The sequence below is a fragment of the Balaenoptera acutorostrata genome, chromosome 16, assembly GCF_949987535.1.
Source record: "Balaenoptera acutorostrata chromosome 16, mBalAcu1.1, whole genome shotgun sequence".
Classification (NCBI taxonomy): domain Eukaryota; kingdom Metazoa; phylum Chordata; class Mammalia; order Artiodactyla; family Balaenopteridae; genus Balaenoptera; species Balaenoptera acutorostrata.
This window is the reverse complement of record NC_080079.1, coordinates 79,635,669-79,658,992: the sequence shown is the minus strand read 5'-3', so window position 1 is coordinate 79,658,992 and position 23,324 is coordinate 79,635,669. Positions and strand designations below refer to the sequence as shown.

The following is a 23,324-nucleotide window of genomic DNA, read 5'->3' as shown; positions in this document are numbered from 1 at the left end:
TAAAATTGTTGATAAATCTAATTAATTCTATTTGAAATTCAGAGAATGAGAAAATGGGAAAATGAACCATTTTATTGCAACAAAGCAGCATTAGTGACTCCATGTAATGGCCTCTAATAAAGCTTGTTTAATCACCTGCTGTGAACAGGAATTTCCTTTCAGCATTTCTAGAGTCAGAACAAAGAGATTATTTTACTTTCTTCTTGTAATATCTTCTGGCAGAGCCAGCCTTCAGGGTAGGTGAATCGGTAACCAGTGACACAGGATGACTTGCAAAGTGCAGTAAAGCCTTTCCTGCCTCCAAGCTCCGCCCACCACTGGGTATCCACCTCCCTTTTGTCTAGAAACTTCACCTTTGGAGCCAAGATTGAGTGCCAACACAAAGCCAGGTGACTTATATGGAGAAAGTCACATATTCATGTGTGTTACCTAAGAGGGTTGATTAAGAAAGGGGAAGAACCTGGGGTTAGCTTGGGGTTTGTAGTCTTGTCCTCCTTAGCAAGTTTCCTGTTTACATGGTTTACTTTGTTATATTCTCTAGAAGCAGATAGTACCTGCTATTTACATAAATTAAGTATTATGTATATTTAAGGCCATGGGCAATTGAAATATTAGGAACTCTCCAAGCAAGTGACAGATTTGGACTGGAGGCTGGTGAGAAGTTGCTCTGGGCATGGGGATGGCAGGCCACACGTGCAGGTGGGCCTCCAAACCATGACCAACGGACCACCTAGCAACTTGCTCAATTGACAGCTTTGTCTAAAGCAGGCCTGTCTCTAATAATTTCATGGAATCATAAAACCAGTGCCTTGGAATAACCTTCTATATCACCTTCATTTCAATAAACCAGAAAACTGAGGTTTTAGAGAGGTAAAATGACTTTTATACAGTCTCCCCATTAGGCGATACAAAATCTTGGAATACAATATGGGTTTTCTGGTTCTTAGGTCAGTGTTCTTCCTTTATGTATCATTGATGAATCTTTCTTCTAAGTATATCAATGTAATCAATGCCAACAAGTTGGGAAAAAAATGCCATAATTTTAAATTGTCAGTCTAAGATAAAGAGATAGGAAAGTCTGGATGCTTGCAAATTACGTGGAGTTAACAGAAATAGGTAAGTAGTAGAGGCACATAATTTGTTAAGTATATGGTATATTTTGATTTCCCCAAAGGCCCAACCTGACAAAAGGAATTGGGTGTAGGTAAATTATCCCAGAAGAAATTTCATGGAGCAGAATTAAAAGTGTATAAAAAGAGAAAAAGAAGGAAGAAGAGCCAGCTCTATGTTTTGATGATCCAGTTGCCACTGTGAGCAAGTGAAGTTCAGTCCCACCATGGACCCTGGTGAGGACCTGTGTAGAACCTGCCTTAGCATTGCCACCACAGAAGACAGGAAGGCCGGGGCATTTATCAAGAGTCCTGTCTCTAGCTTGTGTCGGATTGCTCCCAGGAGATTAATCCTCCTACCTTTGCAGGCTGAGCCAGCTTGCAGCTGAATGGCCTCCTGTGGATTAGAAGAGGGCCTTGAAGCAGCAAAGCAGAGGGGCACTCAAGATGTTGGCCACTGGCAGCATGCTTGGAACTGTCCACCACCAGTGAGTGGAAATCAGCTGGACTCAGGGAATTTTGCATAATGCATCACAACCATTGACAACAGCCTAATTCTTAATCATAAAAAAAAAGCAAAAAACAATTTTATGAACCTTTTTATCAAGTAATAATTCTTGTGAAATTGGAATGGAATCTCTTCTAGGGCTCTCTTGAAGAATATTTGTGGGTTCCTTGTAAACTAGACCATTAAGCATATATATTATTCACTGAGGAGACACGAAACTCCAGGATGAAGATGGAACTGATATCAATAAAAGTAATGCTTCTTTGAATTTATGGAAGCTTTTTATTTTTCTCAAAATCCTTTCTCATTCATTATCTCTTTTTTCCTCCCAAATATCTCATTATTCTCTGAACATGTTGGCCTCCTATTTGCCTCCATTCTCTTGTTTATAATCCCCTCTTTAAAAAAAGGTGGGCAAATATTTCAAGATATAGGTGAAATATTAGTTCCTTCATGAAGTCGCCTCTGTTTTGCCAGGAAACCAGAATTAGTTGTGTTCCATTCTGGTTCTGAAGGTTTTGGTTTTTTTTTTTTCTTTTTTTCAGAAGATAATAACCCTTTTGGGTTTTTTTTTTTTTTTTTTTTTTTAAATTAAACTTTTAATTTTAAGATAATTGTGGATTCACAAGCACTTAGAAGAAATAATACAAAGAGAGCCCATGCATCCCTTACCCAGTGATCCCAAAGATGACATTTGTCAAAACTGTAGTACAGTATCTCACAGCAAGATATTGACATTGATACAATCAAGATATGGAACAGGTCTATCACCACAAGGGTCTCCCAGTTTACACACCCACTTTCCTCCCTGTCCCTACACCTCTCCCCATACTTACTCTGGGAAACATGAATCGGCTGTTTCTAAAATTTTTCACTGAGAGAATATTATATAAATGAAATCATATATTATGTAACCTTCTGTTATTGGCTTTATTCACTCGGTATACTTCTTAACAGATTCATCCAGGTTGTTGTGTGTATCAATAGTTCATTCTTTTTTTTTTTTTTCAGGGCCATGCTAATCTTCTCTGTATTATTCCAATTTTAGTATATATGCTGCTGAAGCGAGCACTATTTTGGTTTATCTTAAACATTCCAAGTGGGTTCTAACATCAAAAATTTGTTTTGCAAATACAGTTCCTTTTGGTTTGGTTGGTTAATTTCTTCCCTGATGTGTCTTGACAGGATTAACGTTCCTCTCAACCTTAGTCTCCCTCGCTTATATTTCCCTTACCTCTTTTTTTTTTTTTTTTCCACACACACACACTGTATTTTATTTTTACAAGAGATAGATAGACTGACACCAAGCATTGTACATGGATGACCACAACAAAAGCAACAATGATTGCAATTACCAAACATGAAACACACTTATACTATGTCATAATATTGACATTCAGTCCAGTAATCCTCCACTGTAACAGCTCCTTTACTTTGCAGTGAAAATTGATTTGTATATTCTTTTCCTCTGAGTCCTTGTGGGATTTTTTTTTTTTTAATTCAGACAGAAAGTCACAAAAATTATACTCATCCTCATCAGTTCACTCAGTCCCATGTAATTAATTTCTTTTTTTTCATCTTGATCTTTTGTTAGCAGTTTTATGAGTTCATCAGTTTTTCATTAGAGTTCTGAAAATGCTTATTCATTCAGTTCAGCAGTACAGTCAGTTACCAGAAACCTGTACTTGTCAGAGTCTTTTCCATGAATTTCTTGAAGATGAAACTCTTTTATAGGAACATATTTGCAAAATCATCAGAGTACACCCAGAACTGTCTGTAAATGACAAAAGACTTAAAAATGACCATGGTTAAAGATTTGATGAAAGTTCATAATAATGCAGTTGACAAGAAAATTAGTTATTTCTGAGATATACATTTTAAAGTAATAACTAGGATTATTACTTATAACATTATACCAGAACATATAAGATTTTTAGACGTTTCCTGTAATGTCTGAAACATTTATATTAACATATTTCCATACATATTTCCATACAAATACAAATATAAGATTTTTAGAAATTTCATGTAATGTCTGAAACATTTATATTAACATATTTCCATACATATTTCCATACAAATACAAATATAAGATTTTTAGAAATTTCATGTAATGTCTGAAACATTTATATTAACATATTTCCATACATATTTCCATACAAATACAAATATAAGATTTTTAGAAATTTCATGTAATGTCTGAAACATTTATATTAACATATTTCCATACATATTTCCATACAAATACAAGATTTTTAGAAATTTCATGTAATGTCTGAAACATTTATATTAACATATTTCCATACATATTTCCATACAAATACAAATATAAGATTTTTAGAAATTTCATGTAATGTCTGAAACATTTATATTAACATATTTCCATACAAATAACCCAATGAAAGTTTAGTATTAGTTGTTTTGTTTGTTTTTTTATACTGCAGGTTCTTATTAGGCATCAGTTTTATACACATCAGTGTATACATGTCAATCCCAATCGCCCAATTCAGCACATCACCATCCCCACCTCATCGCAGTTTTCCCCCCTTGGTGTCCATATGTCCATTCTCTACATCTGTGTCTCAACTTCTGCCCTGCAAACTGGCTCATCTGTACCATTTTTCTACGTTCCACATACATGCATTAACATACGATATTTGTTTTTCTCTTTCTGACTTACTTCACTCTGTATGACAGTCTCTAGATCCATCCACTTCTCAACAAATGACTCAATTTCGTTCCTTTTTATGGCTGAATAATATTCCATCGTATATATGTACCACAACTTCTTTATCCATTCGTCTGTTGATGGGCATTTAGGTTGCTTCCATGACCTGGCTATTGTAAATAGTGCTGCAATGAACATTCGGGTGCACGTGTCTTTTTGAATTACGGTTTTCTCTGGGTATATGCCCAGTAGTGGGATTGCTGGGTCATATGGTAATTCTATTTTTAGTTTTTTAAGGAACCTCCATATTGTTCTCCATAGTGGCTGTATCAATTTACATTCCCACCAACAGTGCAAGAGGGTTCCCTTTTCTCCACACCCTCTCCAGCATTTGTTGTTTGTAGATTTTCTGATGATGCCCATTCTAACAGGAGTGAGGTGATACCTCATTGTAGTTTTGATTTGCATTTCTCTAATAATTAGTGATGTTGAGCATCTTTTCATGTGCTTCGTGGCCGTCTGTATGTCTTCTTTGGAGAAATGTCTATTTAGGTCTTCTGCCCATTTTTGGATTGGGGTGTTTGTTTCTTTGATATTGAGCTGAATGAGCTGTTTATATATTTTGGAGATTAATCCTTTGTCCGTTGATTCATTTGCAAATATTTTCTCCCATTCTGAGGGTTGTCTTTTCGTCTTGTTTATGGTTTCCTTTGCTGTGCAAAAGCTTTGAAGTTTCATTAGGTCCCACTTGTTTATTTTTGTTTTTATTTCCATTACTCTAGGAGGTGGATCGAAAAAGATCTTGCTGTGATTTATGTCAAAGAGTGTTCTTCCTATGTTTTCCTCTAAGAGTTTTATAGTGTCCAGTCTTATATTTAGGTCTCTAATCCATTTTGAGTTTATTTTTGTGTATGGTGTTAGGGAGTATTCTAATTTCATTCTTTTACATGTGGCTGTCCAGTTTTCCCAGCACCACTTATTGAAGAGACTGTCTTTTCTCCATTGTATATCTTTGCCTCCTTTGTCATAGATTAGTTGACCATAGGTGCGTGGGTTAATCTCTGGGCTTTCTATCTTGTTCCATTGATCTATGTTTCTGTTTTTGTGCCAGTACCATATTGTCTTGATTACTGTAGCTTTGTAGTATAGTCTGAAGTCAGGGAGTCTGATTCCTCCAGCTCCATTTTTTTGCCTCAAGACTGCTTTGGCTATTCGGGGTCTTTTGTGTCTCCATACAAATTTTAAGATGATTTGTTCTAGCTCCGTAAAAAATGCCATTGGTAATTTGATAGGGATTGCATTGAATCTGTAGATTGCTTTGGGTAGTATACTCATTTTCACAATGTTGATTCTTCCAATCCAAGAACATGGTATATCTCTCCATCTGTTGGTATCATCTTTAATTTCTTTCATCAGTGTCTTATAGTTTTCTGCATACAGGTCTTTTGTCTCCCTAGGTAGGTTTATTCCTAGGTATTTTATTCTTTTTGTTGCAATGGTAAATGGGAGTGTTTCCATAATTTCTCTTTCAGATTTTTCATCATTAGTGTATAGGAATGCAAGAGATTTCTGTGCATTAATTTTGTAACCTGCAACTTTACCATATTCATTAATTAGCTCTAGCAGTTTTCTGGTGGCAGTTTTAGGATTCTCTATGTATAGTATCATGTCATCCGCAAACAGTGACAGTTTTACTTCTTCTTTTCCAATTTGTATTCCTTTTATTTCTTTTTCTTCTCTGATTGCCGTGGCTAGGACTTCCAGAACTATGTTGAATAATAGTGGTGAGAGTGGACATCCTTGTCTCGTTCCTGATCTTAGAGGAAATGGTTTCAGTTTTTCACCATTGAGAATGATGTTTGCTGTGGGTTTGTCATATATGGCCTTTATTATGTTGAGGTAGGTTCCCTCTATGCCCACTTTCTGGAGAGTTTTTATCATAAATGGGTGTTGAATTTTGTCAAAAGCTTTTTCTGCATCTATTGAGATGATCATATGGTTTTTATTCTTCAATTTGTTAATATGGTGTATCACATTGATTGATTTGCGTATATTGAAGAATCCTTGCATCCCTGGGATAAATCCCACTTGATCGTGGTGTATGATCCTTTTAATGTGTTGTTGGATTCTGTTTGCTAGTATTTTGTTGAGGATTTTTGCATCTATATTCATCAGTGATATTGGTCTGTAATTTTCTTCTTTTGTAGTGTCTTTGTCTGGTTTTGGTATCAGGGTGATTGTGGCCTCATAGAATGAGTTTGGGAGTGTTCCTTCCTCTGCAATTTTTTGGAAGAGTTTGAGAAGGATGGGTGTTAGCTCTTCTCTAAATGTTTGATAGAATTCACCTGTGAAGCCATCTGGTCCTGGACTTTTGTTTGTTGGAAGATTTTTAATCACAGTTTCAATTTCATTACTTGTGATTGGTCTGTTGACATTTTCTGTTTCTTCCTGATTCAGTCTTGGAAGGTTATACCTTTCTAAGAATTTGTCCATTTCTTCCAGGTTGTCCATTTTATTGGCATAAAGTTGCTTGTAGTAGTCTCTTAGGATGTTTTGTATTTCTGCGGTGTCTGTTGTAACTTCTCCTTTTTCATTTCTGATTTTATTGATTTGAGTCCTCTCCCTCTTTTTCTTGATGAGTCTGGCTAATGGCTTATCAATTTTGTTTATCTTCTCAAAGAACCAACTTTTAGTTTTATTGATCTTTGCTATTGTTTTCTTTGTTTCTATTTCATTTATTTCTGCTCTGATCTTTATGATTTCTTTCCTTCTGCTAACTTTGGGTTTTGTTTGTTCTTCTTTCTCTAGTTTCTTTAGGTGTAAAGTTAGATTGTTTACTTGAGATTTTTCTTGTTTCTTTAGGTAGGCTTGTATAGCTATAAACTTCCCTCTTAGAACCGCTTTTGCTGCATCCCATAGGTTTTGGGTCGTCGTGTTTTCATTGTCATTTGTCTCTAGGTATTTTTTTATTTCCTGTTTGATTCCTTCAGTGATCTCTTGGTTATTTAGTAACGTATTGTTTAGCCTCCATGTGTTTGTCTTTTTTACGTTTTTTTCCCTGTAATTCATTTCTAATCTCATAGCGTTGTGGTCAGAAAAGATGCTTGATATGATTTCAATTTTCTTAAATTTACTGAGGCTTGATTTGTGACCCAAGATGTGATCTATCCTGGAGAATGTTCCGTGTGCACTTGAGAAGAACGTGTAATCTGCCGTTCTTGGATGGAATGTCCTATATATATCAATTAAATCTATCTGGTCTATTGTGTCATTTAAAGCTTCTGTTTCCTTATTTATTTTCATTTTGGATGATCTGTCCATTGGTGTAAGTGAGGTGTTAAAGTCCCCCACTATTATTGTGTTACTGTCGATTTCCTCTTTTATAGCTGTTAGCAGTTGCCTTATGTATTGAGGTGCTCCTATGTTGGGTGCATATATATTTATAATTGTTATATCTTCTTCTTGGATTGATCCCTGGATCATTATGTAGTGTCCTTCCTTGTCTCTTGTAACATTCTTTATTTTAAAGTCTATTTTATCTGATATGAGTATAGCTACTCCAGCTTTCTTTTGATTTCCATTTGCATGGAATATCTTTTTCCATCCCCTCACTTTCAGTCTGTATGTGTCCCTAGGTCTGAAGTGGGTCTCTTGTAGACAGCATATATATGGGTCTTGTTTTTGTATCCATTCAGCCAGTCTATGTCTTTTGGTTGGGGCATTTAATCCATTCACGTTTAAGGTAATTATCGATATGTATGTTCCTATGACCATTTTCTTAATTGTTTTGGGTTTGTTTTTGTAGGTCCTTTTCTTCTCTTGTGTTTCCCACTTAGAGAAGTTCCTTTAGCATTTGTTGTAGAGCTGGTTTGGTGGTGCTGAATTCTCTTAGCTTTTGCTTGTCTGTAAAGCTTTTGATTTCTCCATCAAATCTAAATGAGATCCTTGCTGGGTAGAGTAATCTTGGTTGTAGGTTCTTCCCTTTCATCACTTTAAGTATTTCATGCCACTCCCTTCTGGCTTGCAGAGTTTCTGCTGAGAAATCAGCTGTTAACCTTATGGGGGTTCCCTTGTATGTTATTTGTCGTTTTTCCCTTGCTGCTTTCAATAATTTTTCTTTGTCTTTAATTTTTGCCACTTTGATTACTATGTGTCTCGGCGTGTTTCTCCTTGGGTTTATTCTGTATGGGACTCTCTGCGCTTCCTGGACTTGGGTGGCTATTTCCTTTCCCATGTTAGGGAAGTTTTCGATTATAATCTCTTCAAATATTTTCTCTGGTCCTTTCTCTCTCTCTTCTCCTTCTGGGACCCCTATAATGCGAATGTTGTTGCGTTTAATGTTGTCCCAGAGGTCTCTTAGGCTGTCTTCATTTCTTTTTATTCTTTTTTCTTTAGTCTGTTCCGCAGCAGTGAATTCCACCATTCTGTCTTCCAGGTCACTTATCCGTTCTTCTGCCTCAGTTATTCTGCTATTGATTCCTTCTAGTGTAGTTTTCATTTCAGTTATTGTATTGGTCATCTCTGTTTGTTTGTTCTTTAATTCTTCTAGGTCTTTGTTAATCATTTCTTGCATCTTCTCAATCTTTGCCTCCATTCTTATTCCGAGGTCCTGGATCATCTTCACTATCATTATTCTGAATTCTTTTTCTGGAAGGTTGCCTATCTCCACTTCATTTAGTTGTTTTTCTGGGGTTTTTTCTTGTTCCTTCATCTGGTACATAGCCCTCTGCCTTTTCATCTTCTCTGTCTTTCTGTAACTGTGGTTTTTGGTCCACAGGCTGCAGGATTGTAGTTTTTCTTGCTTCTGTTGTCTGCCCTCTGGTGGTTGAGGCTATCTAAGAGGCTTGATGGGAGGCTCTGGTGGTGGGTAGAGCTGACTGTTGCTGTGGCGGTCAGAGCTCAGTAAAACCTTAATCCACTTGACTGTTGATGGGTGGGGCTGGGTTCCCTCCCTGTTGCTGTGGCAATCAGAGCCCAGTAAAACCTTAATCCACTTGACTGTTGATGGGTGGGGCTGGGTTCCCTCCCTGTTGGTTGTTTTGCCTGAGGCAACCCAACACTGGAGCCTACCCGTGCTTTTTGGTGGGGTTAATGGCAGACTCTGGGAGGGCTCACGCCAAGGAGAACTTCCCAGGACCTCTGCTGCCAGTGTCCTTATCCCCACGGTGAAACAGAGCCACCACTCGCCTCTGCAGGAGACCCCCCAACAACAGCAGGTACGTCTGGTTCAGTCTCCCCCAGGGTCACTGCTCCTTCCCCTGGGTCCCGATGCACACATTACTTTGTGTGTGCCCTCCAAGAGTGGGGTCTCTGTTTCCCCCAGTCCTGTCACAGTCCTGCAATCAATTCCCACTAGACTTCAAAGTCTGATTCTCTAGGAATTCCTCCTCCCTTTGCCGGACCCCCAGGTTGGGAAGCCTGAGGTGGGGCTCAGAACCTTCACTCCAGTGGGTGGACTTCTGTGGTATAAGTGTTCGCCAGTCTGTGAGTCACCCACCCAGCAGTTATGGGCTTTGATTTTACTCTGATTGCGCCCCTCCTACCGTCTCACTGTGGCTTCTCCTCTGTCCTTGGACGTGGGGTGTCCTCCTTGGTGAAGTCCAGGGTCTTCCTGTCAATGATTGTCCAGCAGCCAGTTGTGATCCTGGTGCTCTCGCAAGAGGGAGTGAGAGCACGTCCTTCTACTCCGCCATCTTGGTTAATCTCTCCCTTTTGGGTTTTAAGTATGAGAATCTGAACAAGAAGCTATTCTTCCCATACTATGTTTGGGGTTTTTTTTCATTTTTGGCTGCACTGGGTCTTTGTTGCTGCACGTGGGCTTTCTCTAGTTGCGGTGTGAGGGCTTCTCATTGTGGTGGCTCCTCTTGTTGCGGAGCACGGACTCTAGGCATGCAGGCTTCAGTAGTTGTGGCTCGCAGGCTCTAGAGCGCAGGCTCAGTAGTTGTGGTGCACAGGCTTAGTGGCTCCGTGGCATGTGGGATCTTCCCAGACCAGGGATCCAACCCATGTCCCCGGCATTGGCAGATGGATTCTTAACCACTGTGCCACCAGGGAAGCCCACCATACTATGTTTTGATTAATATTTAGGATAAAAAGCAATACTCAGCATACATATGAGGGTATAGAACACTGTAAATGTTGCTATTAATTTAGAGTTTCAGAAAGGCAATATATTCAAGAATCTTGATTAAGAAGAACTCCACTGTCAAAATTAAATGTAAACAGCTAACCTAGCAATGTTAGCAACTCAGCAATGTCGCTGCCTCTGCCAGGAAGCAGAAACACTGGTTTAATTTCTCATGAAATTAGGAGACATCTATAATTCTGAATTACAACATACGAAGATGGAAAGGAAAAGTAGGAATTAAGTTATTTAACAAAGTAGAGAAAGATCAAATATGTGTATCTACAAAGTAGGTGATCAATGGGAAGAAAGCAGATTTTGTTCTTTAGAATTCTGGAAAAACTTACAAGCTAAGGCGCCACAGCTATAGAAAGGAGTGTGTTTGGAGATGGGATGGAAGCCTGGGGTGGCCTGGAATTTACAGAAGAAGGAGTTAGATCCCTAGCTCCCACCTCCACCTTACATTGTCAAACAACTACAGCTTCCAGGCTTTGTAGGGAAGGGGAACTGCTCTCTGGAGAAAACTGAACCAGAGAGGCGTAGGTTAAGGAAAACCAGACACTGAAAAATGTAGGGTGAGGTGCAAGATTAAAGAGGTGTGTTAGATGGAAGTTCACATACTAAATGCTGAACTGCTACCCTCCTCCCAAGCTCTTTCCCCTACCTGGCTGTGGAACACCAACAAACAAGTTTTATACAAGATCAAGAATTTGAGGGATCCTTCTTGAGATAAACTGAACCATTCTAGAAAAAAAACCTAGGTCTTGCTATTTAGTATTCTCCAAAGGCCATCTGATCATCTTGCAATGAATCCTAGCAGTCAGTATATTCTGCCATTCACACAGAGCTTAAAACAATTTTTAAATATGAACAGATAGCTGAGTATCTCAAAACTTATGAGGAAAGTCTCTAACAGGAAAGGTAGAAACCAACAAACAAATAACACATAAGGAGCTCAGAAGGATCAGAAGCAATGTTGAAAGCAAAGAAAACTTCAAAGAAATGTAATTAATATACTCAGAGACATAAGATACCAAACCCATGAGGGAAGAGTAAAATGTAGTGAAGAAGAATGGAGATCAAAGTAAGAGCTCTAAGAAATTAAAAGCACCATGTAACATTTTTTTTTCTTTTAAAAAGAAAAAGTTTGGGGTGTTAAAGTCTACTGGAAACTACTAGAAAGTAGAACATATTGGCAACCAAATGGATAATAAGAAATAAAGGTGTGGCCATTGTAGGAATAATCCATGGAACATCCAAATAATAGGGTTTGCATAATGAGAGAAAACAAACATTGGAAAGGAGGAAATAATCAAGGAAGTAATACAGAAAATTACCCAAAGTGGAGGACATGAATCTCCAAACTGAAGTGAATCATTAAGTGTTCAGAATAATGAACTAAGCAAAAGACTTAACCATGTCACATTTTTAGGAGACTTTAAAATCATATTATAAAATTGACCAAAGTGAAGTGACAGGTCCTAACCCTAAAAGAGGCACAAGAGTTCTCTGTAATGATATCTGAAGCTAGAACACATTGATCAATGCATTCAAAATTGTCTCCAAATATTACAAACTGATAAGTTTGGAATGATATGAGATTTGTAAATACACACCTACACACACACACACACACACACACACACACACACACGTAGTGGGAGGACGGAACAAAGTGGGGAGAGAGAGGACAAATATTCACTTGTATCTGTACTCATCTACATTGTCTGTTCTTCAGATACAATGGGAAAAGCATCCTAGTCATAACAAAGTCCTTGAGATCTGGATCTTGTTCCAGCTATTTTACTCAGGAATCTTGTGTCTACGATTATCCTCTCTCTCTACTGCATTGTTTTTTTTCCAACTTTATGGAATAACTCTCTTTAGCACACAGATAATCCCCCAATAGGCCTTAACTTTTAAAAGAAGTACAGACATCATGTCTCTCTCCAGCTACTATTCCTTCTGTCTGATTATCTTCACAACAAATCTCGAATGAGCTGCTAACCTCTTTTTAATTTTCTTTTTTTTTTAATTAATTTTTGTTGGAGTATAGTTGCCTTACAATGTTGTGTTAGTTTCTACTGTACAGCGAAGTGATTTTCTAATTTTATCACCCCTATTTACTCTACCGTCCACGTCGGTTGGGCATTCATCACTATGACTATAAGAAACCATTCTCATCCAGGTTGCTAACTATCTCCACATTGCCACATGTAATGGCTAATTCTCCGCGCACATCTTCCTTGCTTACTACACAGAATGTGACATTGTGAACCACTCTCAAGTAATGTGAAGCAAGTTATTTATTTGACCTCGGGGACATTGCCATGTATTATTGTCCTGCAATTTACTGGCCCTTCTTCCTCCTCTACTTGATTTTGTAAAAGGGAAGAACCTTTGTATTCTACTACAAGTTAGTCACTAAAGGGATGTTGCCTATAAGCTTAAATCATACACAGTGACCCATCTCCTGGAACCCTGCCTCCCAGGTAATGAGCGTTAAGCTAAAATACCTTTGTTTAACTCACAGGAAACATCTTGAACAGGCCAAGCGGTGCAGGGCCGCAGGAAGAAAGAAATTAACACACCCTTTCAGGAGTCTGGCTGGAACCAGGACTTTACCCCCTTTCCTTCTTTTAGTATAAAAGAAACCTGAATTCTAACTTGGGAAGATGGTTCTTTGGGACGCTAGAACACCATCTTCTTGGTCTGCTGTCCTTCCGAATAAAGTCGCTATTCCTTGCTTCAATAACTTGTCTCTTGATTTATTGGCCTGTCATTAGATGAGCAGTAAAAGCTTGGACTCAGTTAACAATTTCATTTTTGAAGTCTCCTTGGCATCTCAAAATATTTCAAAAGCACAACTCTTTGTTCCCCCTGCTCTCAAGCCCATTTCTACTCCAGTTTTCCCCACCCCAGAAAAGGGCACCCCAAGAATCCACTTATTCAGTTACTCAAAAACTGGAAATCATCTCTTTTTCCTATAGCCCAACTTTCAAAGCAAATACTGAAACTATCCTCTTCTCTCCATCTTCATTTATACCATACTGGTCTAAACTACCATCATTGATCTTATGCCTGGTTTCCCTGCTGCCATTCTTGTCCTTTCTCTACACAGCAACAATGTAATCTCATTAAAGGGTAAATAATATCACCTCCTTAGAATCTACTGAATACCTCTCATTGTATTTAAAGCAAACTGGAACTTCAGACTATGGCATGCAAATCTCTAGTTGGTGCTGTCCTTAACAATATAATGTGGGCCACATATGCAATTTAAAATTTACAGCAGCAATTTTAGAAAAAGTAAAACAAATGATTTCATAGTCAAAGTATGTTTAATTTAATCCAATGTGTCTAAAAACATAATTTCAACATATAGTTAATATAAAAATTATATTATTTTTCTATACTAGATCTTCAAAATCCAGTGTGTATTTATGTTTTACACTTACAGCACATCTCAATTCAGACCAGCTTGATTTCAAGTGCTCAGTAGGTATATGGGGCCAGTGGCTCCCGTATTGGACAGTGCAGCGCCACATGGCTTAGCCCTAATTACTTCTCCTACCTCTGCTGTTATCAGTCTCCACGTCTTTGACCATACTCTAGTCAAACTGACCTTCCTTCTATTCCTCAGATATGCCAAGTCTATTCCCATCTTAGGTCTCTTGCGTTGCCAGCCTCTCTGTCTGGGTGTTGATTCTCCAGATCATCTCAGGGTGAGCTCCTTCTTACCGCTCAGATATCAGCTCAAAAGTACCTTCTGGGAAATGTCTTCCCTCACCATCCAATCTAAAGTTTCAGTCCCTCCCTATACCATGTTAGTCACATTAATCAGGTTTGTCTTTTTCAAAACTTATGTGTTTCATTATTATCTGCTCTCTTGTACCACTTCTGCTATCTTGACTATTTGAGCTTTATGTAGCTTGTTCACAGATGTACCCATAGGGCTTACAGCAGCTCCTGGAACATTTACTGAAGGATGGATGAATATATAAATGAATGAATGAAGGGATCATCATTAAAATGTTCATAGTAGTAACATAAACATCGGAAATTATTCTATTGCTTTTACTAAATTTGCTGTAACAAACATTACTTTTGGAATAAAAATTACAACAAAAGGCTTTGCAATAAACTAATAAAAATATTATGAAACCACTGGAGATGGACTGTGCAGACAACCAGTGGTATCAAACAGAATCACCTTGCTGATGAAGTGGATGTAATTTCCTCTAAATAAGAGATGCAGCTGTCTTGTGATATACAATCAACGAATGTTCTAAAACTTGATCTTGAGCTGACCACATATGTCTTAGAGGTTGTAATAGATGTATAATGCTCATTATTTGATTCTATACTTCTTGGCATTTGGCATAAGGCCAAATTATAGCACTCATATAATATAATACCTTGGATACAAAGTCTCTTTAGAGGTCATGGTAGAAAATATTTAAGGGGCACAAAAAGCCCCTTGTTTTAACCCTAACTCTGAGGCTGAGCAGAGTGGTCTGTATGTGTTTGCTCCAGTAAAATCATTCCTATTTCCCAACCTCAATCTCAGGAGATTGCTTAAAGGATACATGTCTGGTACCCTGGAAACCTGCATTCCTAGAAATTCATTCCAGGAGATTCTGCGGCCCTTAGTTGTGGAACACGGCCTCACATAAAGGATCCATTTCCTTTTATCATAAAAGGATATGTTTTCCTGCAAGTTCTGCTGAGCAGAATAACAGTGAACTCCAGTGAGCTGTTATTAACCATTTAGAGGAAGATATTTTCAGATTTTTTTAAACTGACAGCTTGCTGAAAGCAGATTCTAAAGAGAAAAGGGTAAATATTTTTGCCGCGGCTAAGGGCTACCCAGAGAGAGTGTCTGTTATAATTATCTGAGAGTGTCTGCCAGGGCTCAGAAGCATAAAAAGACTAGGTATGACCAGTCTGGGAAAAAAAGAAAAGGTACCAAAAGAAAGCAGTGCCCATCACACAATTTTTCCAAGATGTGCAATCTCATTGGGAAAAGAAAACCCTGTACACAAATAATCCACACACTCAAATATAAAGAAGAATGAAGAAAAATATTAGTGCTTTGGAACACAGGCTTACAAGTAGCATAATCCCTATACCCCTGTTAGAGGCTTATTTTAGAGATTTACATAACTGAAGTGTGGAAAGATAAGTTTTTTGGCATGAAACTCCAGCATCCTATCAGAGATGAGAAATGAAGACTGAATCAGGGCTCTTAAGGACTCTGAATCACCTGGCTAATAGCCTAAAGTGGAATCAAGAAACTGTTCTATCTCTTCTTTCCCCTTAAGCTTTAGGTTTAGTGAACCAGTTTATACCTACTGCTGATGAATCATTTTTCTAAATGACCCTACTAAATCATACACAGTTAATTATAAAGATTTTAGTGCTATGTTTTGTATGTGGGTTGCAGATTACCACTGCCTGACCACATCCTCAATAAAACTTTAAACTGTCTTCAGACCAAAAATAAAAGAGTGAATTCTTCATCCCCCGTAGCTGCAGAGGATAAAAAAGTGATAAACTTTTTTTGGCAAGATAAGACTCTGCTCCAGCCCTTCGTCTCTCAGAGTTCTCACTGTACACAGCTGACCAAGACATACCTCTGGATCTCTTTTGTACTTTAATCATTTGCATCTTTGTGGATGAGAGTGTACATGGAAAGAGTGCAAACATCTTGTTAAAAAAGTAAATAAGTCTAAAAACAGGAAAGGAGAATTACATAGGGGGAATACAGGTTTGTGTGGTCAGATGATGTGAAGGACAAATTTTTCTTGTAAGTGACAACTTCACTGGCAAAGACAGATGAGCAAGGCAACTTCCAGCACTCAGCTCAGAATAAAAGTATTTTTCCATTTCAGAAGGAATAAAAGTTATTAGAGTGTGAAGGTTCAATATTGGATATCTGAAATATCTGATTAGCTTGAAAAATATCTGTTTAAAAAATAATTGCACTCCTTGGTATTTACCCAAAGGAGTTAAAAACGAATGTCCACACAAAACCCTGCACGTGGATATTTATAGCAGCTTTATTCACAATTTCCAAAACTTGGAAGCAACCAAGATGTCCTTCAGTAGGTGAATGGATAAATAAGTGGTATATATGGGCAATGGACTATTATTTAACACTAAAAAGAAGTGAGCTATCAAGCCATGAAAAGATAGGGAGGAACCTTAAAAGAATATTACTAAGTTAAAGAAGTTAATCTGAAAAGGCCTACACACTGTATAATTCCAACTGTATGACATTCTGGAAGAAGAAAAACTATGGAAACAACAAAAAGATCCGTGGTTGCCAGGGGTTATGGGTGAGGAGGGATGAATAGGTTTACCACAGAGGATTTTCAGAGCAGTGAAAATACTCTGTATGGTACTATAATGATGGATACATGTCGTAATACATTTTCCCAAACCCACAGAATGAACAGCATCAAGAATGAACTGTAATGTAAACTATGGACTTTGGGTGATTATGATGTGCTAATGCAGGTTCACCAGTTGTAACAAATGTACCACTCTGGAGGCAGATGTTGATAATGGGGGAGGCTGTGCACATGTGGGATGGGGCAGTAATGGGAAATCTCTGAACCTCCCAGTCAATTGTGCTCTGAACCTCAAACCGCTCTAAAAAAATCGTCCTTTTTTTTTTTTTTTTCCAGAATACTGACACATAGGAAGTACTCAATAAATAGTTAATGAATGAGGTTAAATAAATGAAAGTTGCTGAACTTGCCTCTTTGAGCCTCCTGTTTTCTCACCTTCCACCGACATTAAAGTGTTTATGACCTCCTAGAAGCCTGTGGGATTATCCGGTCTTCATGGAGTCTGGCATCTTCCACACCAACTGGAAGGCACGTTAGAAAATCAAGTCTTAATTTAAAAAAATGCTGTCCATAAATTTTACTATTTACCCATGAACCGAGAAATCACATGAAATATATCAAATCTGCAATTATTTCATTTTACGTTTTATCAAAGTGTAATACTGAATTAATTTAATGGGGGAAAAACACCTTTTTATGCCATTTCCTATTCAAGAAACTTTTTCGCCTGGCTTAGCACACATATTTTTTAAAAGTCTTTTTATTGCAGAAAAATCTAAGTATGTTTTCCCTCTTAACTATATTGTAAATGTCCATGTAGATTTTTAATAACAATCACAAACATTTCTTAATTGTGGGAAGGGAATGTATGAAGTTACAGGTTAATAAAGACCATTTCAGGTTATCTATGTGAAAAGAAGCAAAGTAAAATACATTAAAATTCTAATTTTATTTGTCACAGAACAGAATATAAACAGTAGAGCTTTTCTTCTACAGGAGTTTAATTTCTGAAACCCCTCCAAATTTATTTCGTCTTATTTTTATTATTTGTTTATTACATGTTTTGCAGAAAATAATGCATGTCTATTGTAGAAAGATTTAAAAATATGGAGACAGAGAAAAATGCCTCTAACTCATCAATTCTAAGTATTCCACTGTTTGATGAAGCATTTACGTGATTTAACCCTTAAGGGTTGGATATTTCTTTCCCAGCTGTTAGCGTTTATAAAGACTGTTATAATATACATTTTTGTTCAAGTATTATTTGAGCCTTGTCTGAATGGTCCAGAAAGTTTCTCTACCACTGTCTAGTGCCATTAGCAATGGTTATGAATGATACTTCCTACTTGGTATCACATTTCGCAATGGACTAGTCAATAAATAAACACATAGCAATTTTTATATTAATCTGTAAGTACTTAATTGATAGTAAAAGTGAAGTCTTTTTCATATACTTACTACCTATTTGTATTTCTTAGCTACTCATTTACTTGTTCATGCCTTAGCCTATTTTTAAAATACTGATGATATATGTTTTGAACTTTGAGTGCACTGAGATAATTATACTCACCAACGGTACGGCGCATTATCATTGGTCTCTGCAACGGCTAATTCTGTTTTGCTCCTTTGTTTTCGTTTTATGTTTATTTATATATTCCACTTCCTTTGTTTTATTTCTCATCTCCTCCCACACAGATATCCATTCTAAAGTATTTAATGTACATTTTTTTTGTTTGCATGTGCTTCTGAATGTATGTTGTCCTTTTGTGCACTTATGAAGTTAGTTTACATAAATTTTATACGCTATACATCTCATTCTATTTTATAATTTACTCATTCATCACCATGTTTTTTTTTTAAATAGAAGAATCCATATTGCTGGGTGTATATCTAGTTGATTAATTCTGATTTCTGCAAGATATTCTGTGCTGTTCATTAATCACATTTTATGAGTCCATTCTCCCAAGAATGGGCACCCAGATTGTCCCTAATGCCTTAGCAGTGCAAAAAAAAAAAACCATTCTTGCAATCTCTGCTAAATTTTACCTAGGGATGTAATTGCTATGTTACTGGATAGGTTTATATATTTTTGACTGGGCATTGTTACATGTGTTTGCAAATATTTCTCCTATTTTGTAATTGGTTAATTGATGATTATGTAGACAAATCTACCAATTTACTCATAACTCCTTCTGGCCTTGGCAGCACAGTTAGAGGGCCATCCCAACCCATGAGACATAGACCATTTATCTATGTGATTTATTTTATTGCATTCATAACTGTAATGAATCTGGAATTAACTTTGCTAAAAAGAGGAGGTATGGATTTCACTTAATCCTTTTCAAATGTGTAACCAATATATCAATTGAATTCATTGAAGAGATATTTCTTTCCACACAGTCTTGAAATGATAAACTCCTCTTTATTCAATTGTATTTGGTCTGGTTTTGGACTTGCTATTCACTTTAATTGATCATTTTATTCTCATGCATAACCAATACTTTTTAATAAATATAGAATTATAGTATAGTTTTTTTGGTCTGGTTGATCAGGATAACTTTTTCTTTTTTAAGTTAGAAACAACTGCTTCTTGTTTTAAATAAAATTACAATGTGTATAGGAAAACATTAATACTCATAATTTCTTGCTTTCCAGAAGTTACCAGTTACCTTGTGATATTTTTGCTGTCTCATATAACATATATAGTTTTTTCTAATTTTTTAAAAAGTGGGATTCTAATATATATGTTATTCTACAACTTGCTTTCCGTACAATATATCATGGACATGTTTTAAGCACAAAAAGACTTTTTACCAGTTATGGTAGGCTGGGTTATGCTTCAGTAATAGGTAATAAATCATTCCCAAATTTCAGGGTTTTTTGAAAAAAATAAACACTAAAGGTTTATTTTTTGTTCAACTACATATTTATTGAAGTTGCTTGAGTCTCTGCTCTGTATTATGGATAGTCAGTTTGTTGGAGCAAGTTATATCTGTGTGGAGGGAAAGAAAACACAAATTGTGCATAGGCTTCAGCCCAGCATAGAAGCTCTGATTTCACTGGCCAAACCAAGACACATGGTCATGCTTAACTTCAAAAGAACAAGAAAGTGCAAAGTATATTCTCCATGCCCAGAAGGGGGAGAAATGACGTACTTTTGAACCATTCCAATAACTACTACAAAACATAGCTTAATCCATATACAAACACAGCATCATATTTTCAAACATCCTTTAATGATAAGCATTCAGATGTTTCCATTTTTTTCCTTTGACATACAATACTGTGAGAAATATAATTTACTTTTAGTATCTGTGCAAAATATATTTGTGGATTAATATTTTTATGTATCTAAGATAAATTTTTTAAAGTTATATTGTTTGATCAAGTAATTTTTGCTGAATTACTTCCCAGAAAGGTTAAGGCAATTTACCATCCAATATCAATATGTGAGCATGCTCATTTCCTTACATCCATGCCAACATTGGATATTATCAATCTTTTGGTATTTGTGTTTATTTTTATCTTTAATTATCAAATTTTAATACTAGTAAGGTAGAGGATCCATTCACAGGTTTATTAAATATTTATATATCCTATTATGTGATTTGCCTAGTAATACCTTTTGCTTAATTTAAAATTATAATTAAAACCTAAATTTATATTGAAGCCAATAACCTAGGTACCTAAATATACATCATATCTATCAAAACTCTTGCAAATTAAATCTTCAAGATATAACCTGAATTTGGCATTGACCCCCATCTCCATTGACAACACTTTTGCTTGCATCACACATCCCTGGCAATCTCTTACCTGATTTCCCTGCTCCCAGTCTTTCACACCATCAATTCAATTTCCTCACAGGAACAAAGATGAAGAAAAATGACATAGAATCACTACTTTGCCTAAAATATTTAAATAGTTCCCCAAGGCACTTGGAGTAAAATCAGAACATTTTAACCATATCCTACATGATAACTGCATGTATGATGTGACCTCTGCCTCTGTATATTTGCCTCCATATACTTGAGACATTTTTTTTCTAACTCTATTTCTTTGAGTTCTTAAAGTAGTAGCAAAGACAATAAAGTTTGACTGCCTCACACACTTTGCACATGTTGTTCCAGTTGACTTGAGCATTCTTTTCTCCATTTGTCAGCTGACTGGCTCATACTATTCTTCTGTTCCCAGATAAATTGTCCCTGCTTCTGCGATGCCTTCTTGGACCATCCTGTAACAGAGAAGAACAAACCTGACTCCATATTGGATCGATTCTTTTAGCTCTAAGCCTTATGCTCTGTTGCCTATGCTTAGTCATGCTGGCTCTGCACCTCTGTAAAAGAATGTTGTCTATAGCCTGAAATATACATGATAGCCCATTCTCAAGGCTCTGATCTTTAAAGGACACTTGTATATTCATATAGAGATAAAAAGTTGCAGAACAGAGAATAACCTTTGTCTTGTTGGAGATTTACAAGAACACCCTGTCCAGACTTACATGGGCAGCTGCAAGAAGAAAGGATTCTGGCACCAAAAAGTTTACAACAACCAGCCACACCCCCTCCCCTTTTAGTATAAAAGAAGCCTGAATTCTAACTTGGGTAAGATGGTTCTTTGGGACACTGGTCTACCTTCTTCTCTGTCTGCTGGCTTTCTGAATAAAGTCACTACTCCTTGCTCCAAAACCTTACCTTGATTTATTGGCCTGTCATGTGGCAAACAGTATGAGCTCGGACTCAGTAAAAATCTTATGTCTTCCTCTAATTTTCATCTCAGGCACTTATTGCTTATTTCACAATGCTTATTCAGTCTGCAATCATTTTGTTTATTTGTTGCTTTACTCTTTTTTAGAGTAAAAATAGTTTATTCCACTAAAATCTAGGTTTTATAATGGTAGATGTCTACCTTATTCACAGATGCATTTCCAGAATCTTTATCAGCATTTGACACAAAGTATATTCTCAATAAATACTTGTTGAATAAGTGAATCAATGCCTGAGAAGAAACTTTATAAATATTAGGGATATTAGGAATACTAGCTATCTGGATGTTCATCATCTGTTGCATTTTTCTCCTTCCTCCATTAATTTAATTTAATTTGCTAAACAAAATGCTTTAATTTTATGCTGTCAAATTTGTGAATTTTTTCTTCATGCTTACCCATTCTGATTTTAAATAGATTTTCCTATATTGGATCTTTAATCTAACCAGGAATTACTTAACGTCTTATGTGAGGTAGAGTTTTCTTTTTTTTTTAACCAAATGAATGACAAATTTCACTTATGTAACCTTTTAAGTTGTCCATCATTACCATACTCATTTACTCATTGGAAATAGCACTTTTGATATAAAATAACATAAACACACACACCCCAATGAGGAGAAATTTGCACAAAATTATATAAAACTACATTTAGTGAAACATAAGGCTGTATTAATTAAAACTGATTATTATTTCTTCAACTATGTTTAAAATATTGGATTATATAGTGTGTGTGTATATATATACACACAGATATACATATATCTGTGTGTATCTATCTGTATATATATATATATATATATGGCAAAAATCATCTAATACAAAGCCTATTTTATAATAAACTGTTCACTATCTCATGTAATTTATAGAATACTGTACTGAAAGTGAAAAACAGGATGGTTGCATGGGAACAGAATGATTATAAGTGTATTGGTTGTTTCCCCTCTTGACTATCTCACTGCATACCACCTGCCTGGGAAAAGATAAAAATTCATAATTTGAAGTACAGCTTTCTACTAAATGCTGTTGCTTTCGCACCATAGTAAAGTCGAAAAAATTGTAAATTAAACCATAGTAAGTTGAGGACTGTCCGTATATGTTTTACTTTTTCTTTTGGAGATTAAATTTTTTTTTTTTTAAATTGGGGGTTTTTGTTGTTTTTTTTTAAACTTTTGGGTTTTATTTATTTATTTATGGCTGTGTTGGGTCTTCGTTTCTGTGCGAGGGCTTTCTCCAGTTGGGGCAAGTGGGGGCCACTCTTCATCGCGGTGCGTGGGCCTCTCATTATCGCGGCGCGTGGGCCTCTCATTATCGCGGCCTCTCTTGTTGCGGAGCACAGGCTCCAGACGCGCAGGCTCAGTAATCGCGGCTCACGGGCCCAGTTGCTCCGCGGCATGTGGGATCTTCCCAGACCAGGGCTTGAACCTGTGTCCCCTGCATTGGCAGGCAGACTCTGAACCACTGCGCCACCAGGGAAGCCCGGAGATTAATTTTTGATTTTGTAAAGTCTGCTTAAACTTTCAGAATATCCTGTCCTTCTGTTGTTTATTTTTGTTAACCTCTTTAAACATTTGAAACATACATTCTTTAAGGTCTTTTTCATATTCGTCCGTTTTCTCTAATTTTTAGGCCCTAATTCTCCTTCTGGTTGATCCCATGAACTCTCCTTCATGAGAGTTTCTTGCAAGATTTGCAATTGTTAACTGTGGTTTCCAACTTCTGCAGGAGCGGTTTTCCCTGGGAATTACGGCCGGTCCTAGGTTGTGTATTCCTAGGGCAAAATCATATTAGCCT

General features: G+C 36.8%; 1 pseudogene; it reads right to left on the bottom strand.

The window, feature by feature from the left end:
* Positions 1-2,596: 2,596 nt before the first annotated feature.
* On the bottom strand, positions 2,597-2,689 carry LOC114237058 (U6 spliceosomal RNA; annotated as a pseudogene).
* Between the last annotated feature and the right edge of the window lie 20,635 nt (positions 2,690-23,324).